Source organism: Sarcophilus harrisii, chromosome 2, assembly GCF_902635505.1.
Source record: "Sarcophilus harrisii chromosome 2, mSarHar1.11, whole genome shotgun sequence".
Lineage (NCBI taxonomy): Eukaryota > Metazoa > Chordata > Mammalia > Dasyuromorphia > Dasyuridae > Sarcophilus > Sarcophilus harrisii.
The window spans coordinates 189,413,863-189,426,910 of NC_045427.1; positions in this window are offsets into that span (position 1 = coordinate 189,413,863).

Consider the following 13,048-nt stretch of genomic DNA (forward strand, 5'->3'; position numbering starts at 1 on the left):
TTTTCTTATATAAATATACAATTTAAATATGTAATGCTATTCTATTACCAACCCATTTTTCCTCTTTTATTTCTTTTAGGTAAGGCTCCACAACCATATTACAATAATAAAACTAGTTGTGCATATGAAATTTAATGTTCCTTTGTAGTAGAATCTCTAATTTGCATTGCTTATCACTAATAAATACTTTGTGTATTTGTCCATAAGCATATCCATAAGTAAGACTATAGGCTTTGCTGATGGTTTTCTTCTTCAGATATATCTATGTTAAATTAAAAGAATACTTCATTTTATTGCACTTTATAGATAAGGTGTTTTTTGCAGGTTTGTGGCAACTCTGTGTGGAACAAAACTATCAGTCCCATTTTTTCCAACACCATATGCTCACATTGTAGCTCTGTGTCATGTTTTGGTAATTTGTGCCATGCAGCTATCCTTTCCAATTGGAGGGGTTAGGAGCATCTAAAATGTGGGAAATCTATGCAAAAATTATTGACTCTCCTTTTGTACCTGAGAAGAAGTCTGACTTTTTTCTTTTTTTTTCCTATGGTATGTTTATAGCATTTCATTGAAAAATGTATTTTTCTACATCATCTTTTGGCCCTTGTGTATTATCTGAGGTTTCCACAAAATTCCCCCCAAAGTTCTTATTTAATTTCTTATGCTGACCCATGATATATTGAAATGGCAATGGTGAAAGTCACAGTGTGGAAGGGCTAACTGTATTTCAAACTTTTTCATTCTTATTATATCATTTATGGCTATCTGTGATCAATGATTTTGATGTTTTAGGCTACTATGAACTGCTCCTGTATAAGATGTTGAACTTAATAAATGTTTTGTGTGTTTTGACTGTTCTACCAAGCAGACATTTTCCCATCTCTCTACTTCTCCTTAGGCCTTCCTATTCTCTGAAACGTAACAATATTGAAGAATATTACATAAACTCAGTTGATAAAGCAGTGGCAGAATTTGAAAAGACTAATCCAATTTTGAAAGAAACTCTATTGTGGATAAAATATCATCAAATAGCATCACATGCTACAGAGAAATCTTTCATGAAAGGAAATATCAATGAATTTGGGAAACTTCACTGTTTTCTTATTTTAAGAAATTGCCACAGTCGCCCTAATTTTCCACAACCAGCATAGCCTAATCAGTCAGCAGCTATCAATATCAAGGCTCTCCACCAGTGAAAAGATAGTGACTTTCTGAAAGCTCAGAAGATATTTAACATTTTTTTAGCAATAAAGCATTTTAAAATTAAGATATGTACATTATCTTTTTTAGATATGAAAGTATTGTATACTTAGTTGATTAGATATATAAAAGTCATATGTTATTGGGAACCCCCCAAAAATTATGTGATTCTTTTTATTATGATATGCACTTTATTCCAGTGGTCTGGAACTGGACCTGCAATATCTTTCCCATGTGCCTGTGTTGTAATTATTTAGAAATATCTTATTTGATATTCCTACTCACTATGATATCTGGATTGATATTTATATTAAATAGTTTTTAATGTCCTTTCCTTTCTTAAAGTGAATTTGTCCTGTTGGTAAGATTCTAATCCTATATGTTTTTTTGCCAGTCCCTATTTAATTACCCTCTCTTTCCATATTTTAAGACATGGTCCTAGAAACAGAGTCCTAGCTTTTTGACACCAATATTCTGCCAATGTTGTTTTACTACTGTGAGTTATGGAACATTGCAATTTATATGAAATTTAAAATGAACATCACATTGAGGGAGAAGAACATGAAGGGCAAAAATTGGTTTTATAAAGCAAACTAAAAAGTGAAAAAACTAGACTGAAGGATGTGATCAAGGAATTTATGATCAAAAATATTAAAAACTGATGAATACCTTGTGTGTTTTATAGGTATATCTTCTATGCTAATAAGAAATAATAAGGACCCCAAAATGTTAAGTGAAAACTCTTTTCTCCTGTTATGGTTAACTTATGGGTGGACACAGGAAGTTTCACTCTGCATAACTGGATGAGAATTCAGAGAGTCATCTAAGTAGCCCTGAATTCCTTTAAATATTTAAGTACCCACCCAACCAGATTGTTGGGGGCAAATGTGATGATGTAAATAGAATACTTTGTAAACCACTTTATAAATGCCAGCTATTATTTTTAGGACTTTCATGACAGTATAAAACCCCAACAAACAATTTCATCGAGTAGTTTGACTATGACTTCCTGTCATCTGATCTTCAAATAAATATGTAAACTCTGCCATAATTCTTCTCCTTCTAGCTATATGTCACCAACTATTTCCTGACATTTCTATTTGATTATTTCACTGGACTCTCAAAGTCAACACATGTAAAGTAAAATTATTTTTATACCCTCTTCTTCCTCTCTTCCAAAATTAATTGCAAGTTCCTTGATGGAAAGAACTACTTTATATAAATATATGTATGTATACACATATGCATATATGCATACACACAAATATATAATGCATCTGTTCCCATCTCTCCATTCACATAGTCACCATTCTAATTCAGGCTTTCTTCATCTCATATCTGGTCTACAATAATAGTTTCCTAACCTTGATGTCAGTCTCCCTTCTCCAATGAGTTATCCATACAATTAACAAATACATCTTTTCAAGGCACAAATTAACTCCTATTTACTGAAAACTTAAGAACCTTCCATGGCTCCATATTGTCCTTAATATAAAATAGAAACTGTGGAAACTGGCATTTAAGTACCTCTCAAATTTATCTCCAAGCTACCTTCCTAGCATTATTTAACATTACTCTTCCACAATCACTCTATGTTCCAACAAAATACTGGAATACTGTTGCCAGAACTTAAAATGATATTGTTTACCTAGAATGCACTTCTTCCTTTTCTTTACCTTTTTAAATACTTCTCTAATTTAAGAATTTGTTAGTGTCACTCCTTCCCTTCAAGTCTTTCCTATTTACCCCAGGTGAAATTGTTCTTTTCTTTCCAAATTTTCCTAGACTTCTTGGGTCTCTTCTTTCCCCCCTCTCAATAGCCTACATAATATTATTTGTATCTATGTACATGCCATACCCCTCTATCAAGAAAATATAAATTTCTTGAAGACATGACCTATGCCTGTGTTTGTATGTATAGCTTCTATTACTAAAGTGAGTACTATACATGACATAATTCTTATCTGAATATATGTTATATCCTCAGACCAATAGAATAGAAGCTTCTTGAGGACATTAATTGTTTTTTTTTATATTCAAATCTTATAAAATGCTGTATACATAAGTGCTTAAGAAATTTATTTGAATAAACTGAATTCAGAAGACTGTAGTATAATAAGTTTACATTTATCTGGACATTCTCTACCCTAATGCGGAAAGCTCATATAATCATCTTTATATAATTTCTGAGTTCTACTTCTAGGAGATGGAGATAGATGATTCAAAAAGACGACACTGAAAATCCACAAGTTCCTGAATGCCTTCTACTTATAAAAAGAAAATTACATAATGTTCATTATTGTTTTAGTAGGCATTTCTTTCAAATTTGTTCTATTTCTTTGGAAAGTTCATAATTTATGGTATTATGATTCAATTAAGCAGAATACCCCATTTCTCAACTATTTAGCGATAAATCCAATTCAATAGACATTTATTAAGCTCTAGTCTGTACAAAGCACTATGCTAGGCACTAGGGATACAAAGATAAAATAAAAAATAGTTTAAGTCATAAAGGAGACATTGACATTAAAATTCTGTTGGTTTTAAAGAACCATAAACTCAGTATAGTGAGATACGACAATGAAAAAACTACTACTATCTGAGGCTGCTTTAATAGAACCATCATGAAAGAGCTACTAAATCTTGACCTAGCTAGATCCTGTGAAGAGCACTAAAGTCCTAAATGCCATTCTAGGTGCCACATTGTAAGGGTGATAACATGTTAGTGTATGTTTAGAAGAATAGGATGTTAAAGAAATTGGAGACAATAATAGACTAGTATTGATTGAATAAAGTGGAAATGTTTAACATAAAGAATAAAAGACTCAGGGGAAGAAAAGATGTTTTTTTGAGAATTACAGTGAAATTAAAAAACAAGAATAAACAGGTAGAGATTATGAAGTCAAATTCTGCTTCAAAGTAAGGAATAATTTCTTAAATGTTCCAAAATGAGCTATTCCCAAATGGAATAAGCTGCAGTAGATGTCAGTAAGTTTTCTGTTCCTGAAAATCTTTAAGGAGAATCCAGATAAACACTTAGTTGTTGGAAATATTGTAGCCTGGGATTCTTGTTCAGGTATGCTATAGACTGGGTAACCTCTGAGGCCCCTCCCAAATCTAAGAATTTGAGATTTTTTTTTGAAAGTCCAGTGATATTTTTAGGACTTTAACTCTTGTAAGGCTGATTTTTGGGCAGCTATTTGATACAGTACAGGCCCTGATGTCAGAAAGCTATGTGACCTTAATTCTGTTTGCCTCAGTTTCCTTACTGGTAAAATGAGCTGGAAAGAAGTAAATAAAAAAACTATTCTAGTATCTCAGCCAAGAAAACCCTAAATGTAGTCATAAAGAACCAGACAAGACTGAACTGACCAAAATAAACAACAACAACAAATGATGCTCTCTAAACCATAACTACCTTATCTTTCAAAGTCATCTACCTTCTAATCCTCTACAAAGCTCATCCATACCCTCCAATTTCTTAGGCAAGTTTCCAACCTGTTAGGCCTCTTTCTCACTGGCAAAACAAGAAAATTGATCTCTAAGCTCTCTTTCAGCTTTAATTCTGATAATTCCAGAATCCAACTATAGGAAAAAAGATAAGAGATAAGAAGGTAGGAAAAACAGGGCAGTAAACATAGATTTAGAACTAAAGTTCCTGGGAAGTCATTAGTCCAGGGATTTTAATACTTTTTTTGTATCATTGACACTTTTGGTAGTTTAGCTTACAGGATCCTTCACCAACACAACCACTAGTGTTGTGATCCTAAGTCACTACTATATGATATGATATAATATATGGTACAATACAATATAATAATAGCACCAACCTCACAGTAACCACTACATAAATGCTTATTTTTTTCCTCCTTCTCTCCCCTTCCTGAGATTATGGTTTGCCACTTATACTGATAATTGTAGGAAATGTTGAATTTCATTTAGAGAATTGTGAAAATATCCATTTTTTTCTATTCCAGTTTGTGAACTGCCCCTAAAATCAAATCCATGTATATCACTTTACAAAACTCCTGAACTAGTCCAATTTCTTTCATTTATTAATGAAGAAATTGAAGCCAGAGAGATAAAATGACTTGCCTAGGCCAGACTAGTAGCCCCAGTTATACTGGTGGCCCAATATAAGAGGCAGAAGTAAAATTTTAACTCAAATCTTCTGATCCTCAATCTAGCACTGCACAAGGCAGCCTCTGTTTTTAGATTAGGAGAGTATAATTTAAATAGTCTGAAAGGAATTCTGCTCATTCCCTTTCAAATGTGCCATGTCAGTAAATTGGTTAGAATTACCTCATTTTAAATTCCTTTAAAAAAAAAATCCTGCCCTAAACAAAAACCTTTGAATTTCCTTTAATTAGCTACTAGATCAGTCCTGTGAGGAATCTAGAGGCATCTTTCTGCAAGTGAATGGAAACTCCTTTGTTTATATAGCCTTTCTCTCTGACTTCTTAAGAACTGTTCTTAAGGAGTATTGAGTATCTAGGCATGCAGAAGGTAATTAGTTACAGAACCTGCAGGTTTAGATGTTTGTTTAAAGAACTGTTTTTTTCTTAGTGATTTAGCTGAATACAGTATGTTTGGGAGGGAGAAGACGGGGAGAGGAAAAAAGAAAGAAAGACAGAGACAAAGAGAAAGAGACAGAGAAACACAGAGAGAAAAATAGGGACAGAGACAGAGACAGAGATAGAAATACAGGAAGACACACAGAGAAAAGAGGCAGAGAGAGAGAGATGGAGACAGAGAGATACAGAGACAAAAAGAAAGACACAGAAAGAGAGAGACACAGAGAGAAGAGGAGAGAAGAGAGGAGAGAAAGAGAAAAGGAGAGTAGAAGAGACAAGAGGAGAGAAAGAGGAGAGGAAATAAAGAAAAGATAAAGAAGAGAAGAGAGCAGAGAGGAGAGAAGAGTAGACAATTTAGCAATGAAACGATTGCAAAGGAAAATTTCCAGTCATTAAGGTAAATAAAATCAGCTTCAAGAAAGAGAATTTAGTATATCAGGAAAAGTACTCAGTTTGGAATCTTGGAATATGAGTTCAAATTCTGCCTCTGCCGCATATTAATTGTTTAATCTTTGTCAAGTCACTTAAGCACTCTGCCCCATCCTTTCCTCATTTGTAAAATGAAAGGATTGAACTAGGTGATCTCTCCCTAAGTCCCTTTCCAATTTTGGTTTTATGATGCTATAAATGGTAGGAAATGTCATTAAATAATTTCTTGTATATTCCCCTCCCCATATCTCCTGCCAAAGACTAAAAAAAGAAAAATAAAGAAAAGGAGAAACCAGAATTTTACAGTGATACAAGTTGTTTTTATTTTATTTTTTAAATTTTTTTGCTATAGTAGCCAACATAGAATCTTATAGTGGGATAACATGAGGGTTAACTGGCCTTCAGTTTCAAATATTACATTTGTTTTATATGTATATATGTATGTATTTATATGTATATATACATATAATGAATTACAGCCATTGAAACAAATGGTTCTGTTTCCTATTCATGTAAATACTGAGATAAGGGAAGTGGAGAACTCACAAGAATAATACATAGTTCCTGAGAAAGCTGAACTGAAGTACCATATTCCGATCTGGTAAACAAAAAGAAGGATTGTGGGAACTTTGAACTTTGATATAGTTTTTATAGAGTGATGAGGAAGGAAAAAATGAAAAGTTTGCTTTTTCATAGGTACACAAATTAACATATTCATTTCTACAGGCAACATAGATAGCATCATTTTTTCTAACACCTCCCATTTTATTTTAAAAAGCTGAGAGTCCATGTTGTTCTTAAGCCATACATATAGTGAGATCTGTCCCTCTTTACATACTTTCTGTTTGATTACTCCTTTTCCCTACCCCTACCGGCAGTGGTGAAATTCTGTTTTATGCATATATGAAAAGGATATGGGAAGACTCTTCAAACCCAAATTTCAAAATGGTGACTCTTTAAATTCATTGTTTAAATCATCATTTTACAAATTAAGACAACTAGATATGTTGTCTACCTTTTCATGTAACACTGCCTAAGTTTCCAAATGCTCTCATGGAATTTATACCCCAAAGCTATTTATGGCCAAGGTAACCTCCTGCCCTTCAACATATATAGCACTGTGGTGCATATCTTCTACTGTATGTGGGAGGATGGGTGTGTTAGTTGCATGGTATTTAGAAGCCGGATATCATTTGTTTTCAACTGCCCACCAACATCAGGGCAGGGTTAGCACTGGAATAGGAATTTCAAATATTAGTTATTATTTCTTATTTTAAAATGGAAAAATATTATTACTAATTATAAACTGGGTTCCAAAGTGTGCAGTCACTATACCAAACATAGAATTAAATGGTCTCTTCAAAGAAACTCTAGTTTTTAAAATTACATAGACAAGAGAACAGATTCAGCCAAAAAAAAAATTCTTTTTAAAAAACATGAGATTGTGCACATCAGTAGATACATTTTTAACAGCTAATTTTTCACGTAGAATGGAACTATAGGAATGACTCATTATATTGGTAAAGAGTTCATACTTGAATATATGCTAAACATAAACAAAAGATATCTAATTATGCTATTAAATCTGTAGTCTAGGTGAATAATACAATTTTACACTAAACAATAGCAAAATTAGAATAAAGAGATATAAATTAACATATTAATAATAAAATAATAGTAAAGATATTTCTCTTTCAATAAGATTTTATATGTCTTTAATAGTTATAAATGCCAGCTATATACCAGAACAACACTCTACAATCCAGCTACATGTCCTTTGCACATGCTATTGCATTTCCAGACTTTATACTTTTGCATGGTTGGAATGCACTGCCTCTTCCCTTCCTGTCAGCCCTAGAATAAACTTTAAATCTTTCATTTGTAGGCCAATCCTGATACATTCATAGAGACCTTTCCAGAAGACTGGTCATTTGTTTAGATCATTAGATTAGGTCATGGGATGTCACAAAGATCATTAGATTAGGTCATGGGATGTCACAAAGACCATCTCCAAAGGCATGGAGAGGTTGATGGATTATATATATAGATGAACTCACAGGTATTTTGAATCCAGATATATCAAGTAGTTCCAAAAATGATGATGATAATTATGTTAATACAAATTTAACCTTCAGGTATGCAAAAATTTCTAGACAGAAAGTGATAGTAGATGTAAAAGAACTTTAAAAAGCTTCTCTCTTAGTATATGAGAATGGTCATCCAGCAGCAAACAAACATATAAAACAGTTAAAGTTCTGGAATTATACCTCATATGTTATAACTGATAAAAAGTCTTGACAATATTCATTCACAGTACCTATATGAAAAAATACTCAAATTCTCTCTTGGACTCTTTTTACTCTTTTCTAAAATAGACAAGTCTAATAAGGTTATTCCTTTTTTGCCTTAATCTACATGAAGTTATGTATGTGTTTGGTGGAAAGCAACTAGGTAAGTGATATCTTATAAGGGAGAAAGAAAAATGTAAAAAAATCTACAAAAAAACTTAGTAAAGAAGTTTGGGGTCATTTCGTTGAGTTATAAGCAGCCTGTCCACTTCCAAAATCTACTGACAATATCAGTCAACAAACTAACATTCATTAAGTGCCTACTATGTGCCAGAATCTGTGCTAATTAATGTTTTATAGCACAATATCCAAAATTACCTTTGGAGTCAACATGGTGCCTTATAAAATCAGTCTCAGTGTTCAGAAGATCTGCACTCAAGTCTTACCTTTGACACAGAGGACACCAGTCCCTGCATTATAGACATGAAGGGCAATAAGATATAAGACTAGAAAGGCAAGAAGGGTCCAACAGCTTTGAATGTCAGAGGATTTTACATTTCATCTTGGAAGTAATAGTCACTGAAGTTTAACAAATGTGGAAATAGCATAGTTAGACCCATACTTGAAACTAAAAATCAATTTGATATCTGAGGGAAATCAATCAGAACAGCAGACTAAGTGCAATGATCCAGGCATAAGGTGATGAAAGTTTGCACCAAAGTGTGAGTCTGGGGTGACTGGGAGAATGCCCTTGGTCAAAATATGACAGAAAGAGGGGAGAGCATGGGAGAAAAGAAACTGACTTTTTAGTTTTGGATACATTGCTTTTAAGATGTCTGTGGAACATCAAGTTTAAAGTGTCCAATAGGCAGTTGGAGATGTAAGACTGGAGGTCAGCCGAGGAGTTAGGACTGAATGAGTAAATTTGAGATTTATCAGCATAATTGAATCCAGGGGAGTCAATGTGATCACTTAATAAATAGTACAGGAGAGAAGAAAAACCAGAGTCTTGGGGGGCATCCATAGTTAGTAAGTGTTATTTAAAAGCAAATCAAGCACAGGAGGCTAAGAAGAAGCTACCAAATAAGTAGAGGAGAACCAGAAAAGAGAAATGTCATGAAAAATCTAGAAAGAAGACATTATTTTGGAGAAGAGGGTAACTGATAATTTCAAAGGCTGCTGAGACATCAATAAGGATGAGATTTGAGAAAAGATGAATTGACACTTCAATTGTGAAATCGGATGCAACTGGTAAATTGGCATGCAATTGATAAATCATTGGTAACTTTGGAGAGAAAGTTTCAGTAAATTATGAAGTTGAAAACCAGACTGAAGAAAATTAAGAAAAGATTAAGGACAAAGAAAATTTGGGATTTGGATCCAAATCTTCTGAAAATAAACCAGATGCTGCCTCTAGACTGAGACAGATTTACAATTATCTGTCTTTACATATCATCTAGGTCAATTCATGCCAAATGATTCCTGGGCATATGAAAGTTTTCCAACTAAAAGTATCTCTGTAACTTTTGCATCTTGTTTAAAATCTTATCATTAGAATAATTAAAGCACTCTCTCTATTAATTTATACATTATTCAACAGGCATTGGCAGTTGATTGAGCAAAATACTGTATTAGCTGTCATAGTCCAGGAACAGTAAGGTACAAATTCATAGTCCTTGTCTCAAATGTGAACATTTCTGGGAAAAGCAATTGATGGAGTTGAGAAGTAGCCATAGAATCTGCTTTCTTTGCTCACAGAGTATGATAAATGGCTATCTAGGTCACATAACTTTAGGTGTACTAGAAAGAGTCTACTTTCCCCAAAAATATATCCATACTTCCTCCCCATATGCCTGAGATTCCTTTCACAAGTATTTGTAACTATAATACTGAGTAGTCATTTGATGGACTAGATCCTTCCTATAACAGTTAGCTAAAACACTAAAAATTCAAATACTGTGATAGAAGCAAAATGGTCATATTTACATTGAATCTCTCCTAAGAGCATATTTTATTCTCCCTACTTGGGGACATTTCAATTAAAGGTGAATTTCAATTCACTCTACTGGCTATGAGACTTTGAACAAATCGTTAAACTCGAAGATTCATACCTTAGTGTCATCCTCAACTCCTCTTTCTTTTTCTCATACACACAATCATATCCAATCAATTGCCAAATCCTATTGTTTCTACCTTAGTTAGCTTTCTTTTATATGACTGTTTCTCTCTTCTGATATTGCCACCAGCCTTGTGCAGGCCTTCATTACCTCATATCTAGACCATTTCAGTAACCTCCTATGCTAGTTGAGCTCCTCATCACTATATCAGCAACCTTCAACATATATATATATATGCATACATGTAATTTTATTAATAAGCACCTTGAAATTATCATAGTGTTTCACTGAAATATTTACTAGATCCAGCCTTAAGTTCTCTGCTGTGTTTTAATTCCATATCCTAGCTACTAAACATTTCAAATTGCATATTCCACTGATCTCAAATTCTACATATTCAAAACTGAAATCAACATTTCTTTTCCTCTATTCTCTCTTTCTCTGTCTCTTTCAGTAACTCACATCTTTTCTGAACTTTCATATTTCTGTTGATGATCCCACCATCTTACTAGTCTCCCATATTTACTGTTTTGGCATTTTTCATGACTCTTCATTGTCTCTCATCCCACACATTCAAACAAATGCTAAATTTTTCCATTTTTGTTATTTCTCTATAACATTTCTCACCTCTAACTTCTTCTGTCTAGCTACAAAAGATGGGCACTTCCACTCAGGCCTAAGGATCTCTTGAATAAATTATTACAATGATCTCCTAATTGGTCCTCCTGTCTCAAGTCTGCTCATCATCAATTGATCATATGTGTGTGTTTTCCAAAATGATTTTCCTAAAGAATAGATTAGACCATGTAACTCCCCTTTTTAATAAACTCCCGTGGCTTTCTATTGCCTCTAGAATGAAATAAAATTCTTTTGTTTGAAATATAAAGATTACCACACTGAAGGTCTACAGAGCTACAACTAGTCCTCTTCATCATAAAAAAAATAAATAAATAAAGAATAGCCAGAATCTCATTTAACTTTACAGGAAATTCAAGTATGACACTCTTTTCTTCAACTGGAAGGTTAGATATAGATTCTATTTTTCCTAAAATATCAATTTACTGATGACCCACAGAGTTCATAAAAGTTTGAAGAGAAGACAGTATTTTTTAACTCAACATTGAACTGGGTGACCTGAATTCATTCCACAGGCTCATAGAGATTGTGAGAGAGAAGACCTTTGGTGCAGACAAGCCAAGCCTGTGGTTGGGAAACAAAGAATCAAGTTTTAGGAGCAGCCATTTTTTAATCTAATTCATTTCTTTATTTGGAGAAGTCTGATTCTTGCAGCAAATATAACAGCAAACTCTTGATTGTTGTATCTTGTTTTGATTTTTAACAGTCTCAAAGTCAAGTACCAAGGTTTATTTCCTGATACTTTATGTACACAGAGATCAATCACTGAGAAATCTCTACTGAACATTTTTGTATAAGCTGTAGAATTTGTTGTTAAGTGATTAGAAAAAAACATTTGAGGTTGATTTTTAATTATGTATGTAAATATTATAATATTCATGTTCTAATTACATTGGTTTCATAAAGAAAAGCAATTTCTTCTTCAACAACTATGTGAAAATACATTATCCTTTAGTTACATTTGAAAAAAAAAAGTTTGAAGGACAAACTTTCCTCACAATTCCTCCTGGAACAAAAATCAGAAGAAAATTTTTTTTGGATACCTGTGCATTTACAAAAGCTATTTTGCAGGCCTGTAATTCTCTCTCTCCTTAACTTTAATTCCTAGATTCCCTGGCTTCCTTCAAAATATTGTCTTTCCTGTTAGAATGTAAGTTCTTTGAGGATGGGAACCATTTTTTCTTTTTTTTCCTCTTTTACCCTCTATACTTATAACAATACTTAGCAGTAAATAGCTTTAAAAAACCACTTGTTGTCTGTCTTTTCTCCATAACTTTCTCTTCTGGTTTTAATTACTCTTTCCCCGGTAATCAATTAGAGAGTACAGGGATACCCAGGGCCAACCTTTGTATAATCCAAACTTTTCTTTCCACCAAATCCCTTATTAAGTACTATTCTGGCTATCAGGGCCTAACTGTGAGAAGTAGGTGAAGTTTATTTTCAATAGGAGCAAGAAATAGTGCTGTGTTCCAGGGCAAGGACCACTACCCAAAGGCTTTGAAATGCCCACATGTACACAGCCTATAGAAAATATCAGTCCCAATGTTTCCTACCAGAAATATAGAAAAATGAGAAATATGTGGAGAAAGAAAGAAGGAAATCATGGACATATTACTTTTTCTGATTATAAAGTTTGTGGAGAGGAAATGAAAGTTGGAAGGTAAAAGGATCAGTGAATAGAAAGCAAAAAATGAATATTGATGCAGTTCTATTTGAATGTAGCCAGAGCTAATTTTAATCACTTGCTATACGCTGTTATATATGCCAGAAAATAGCTGAGAGAGACCTAAAAATGTATATAATA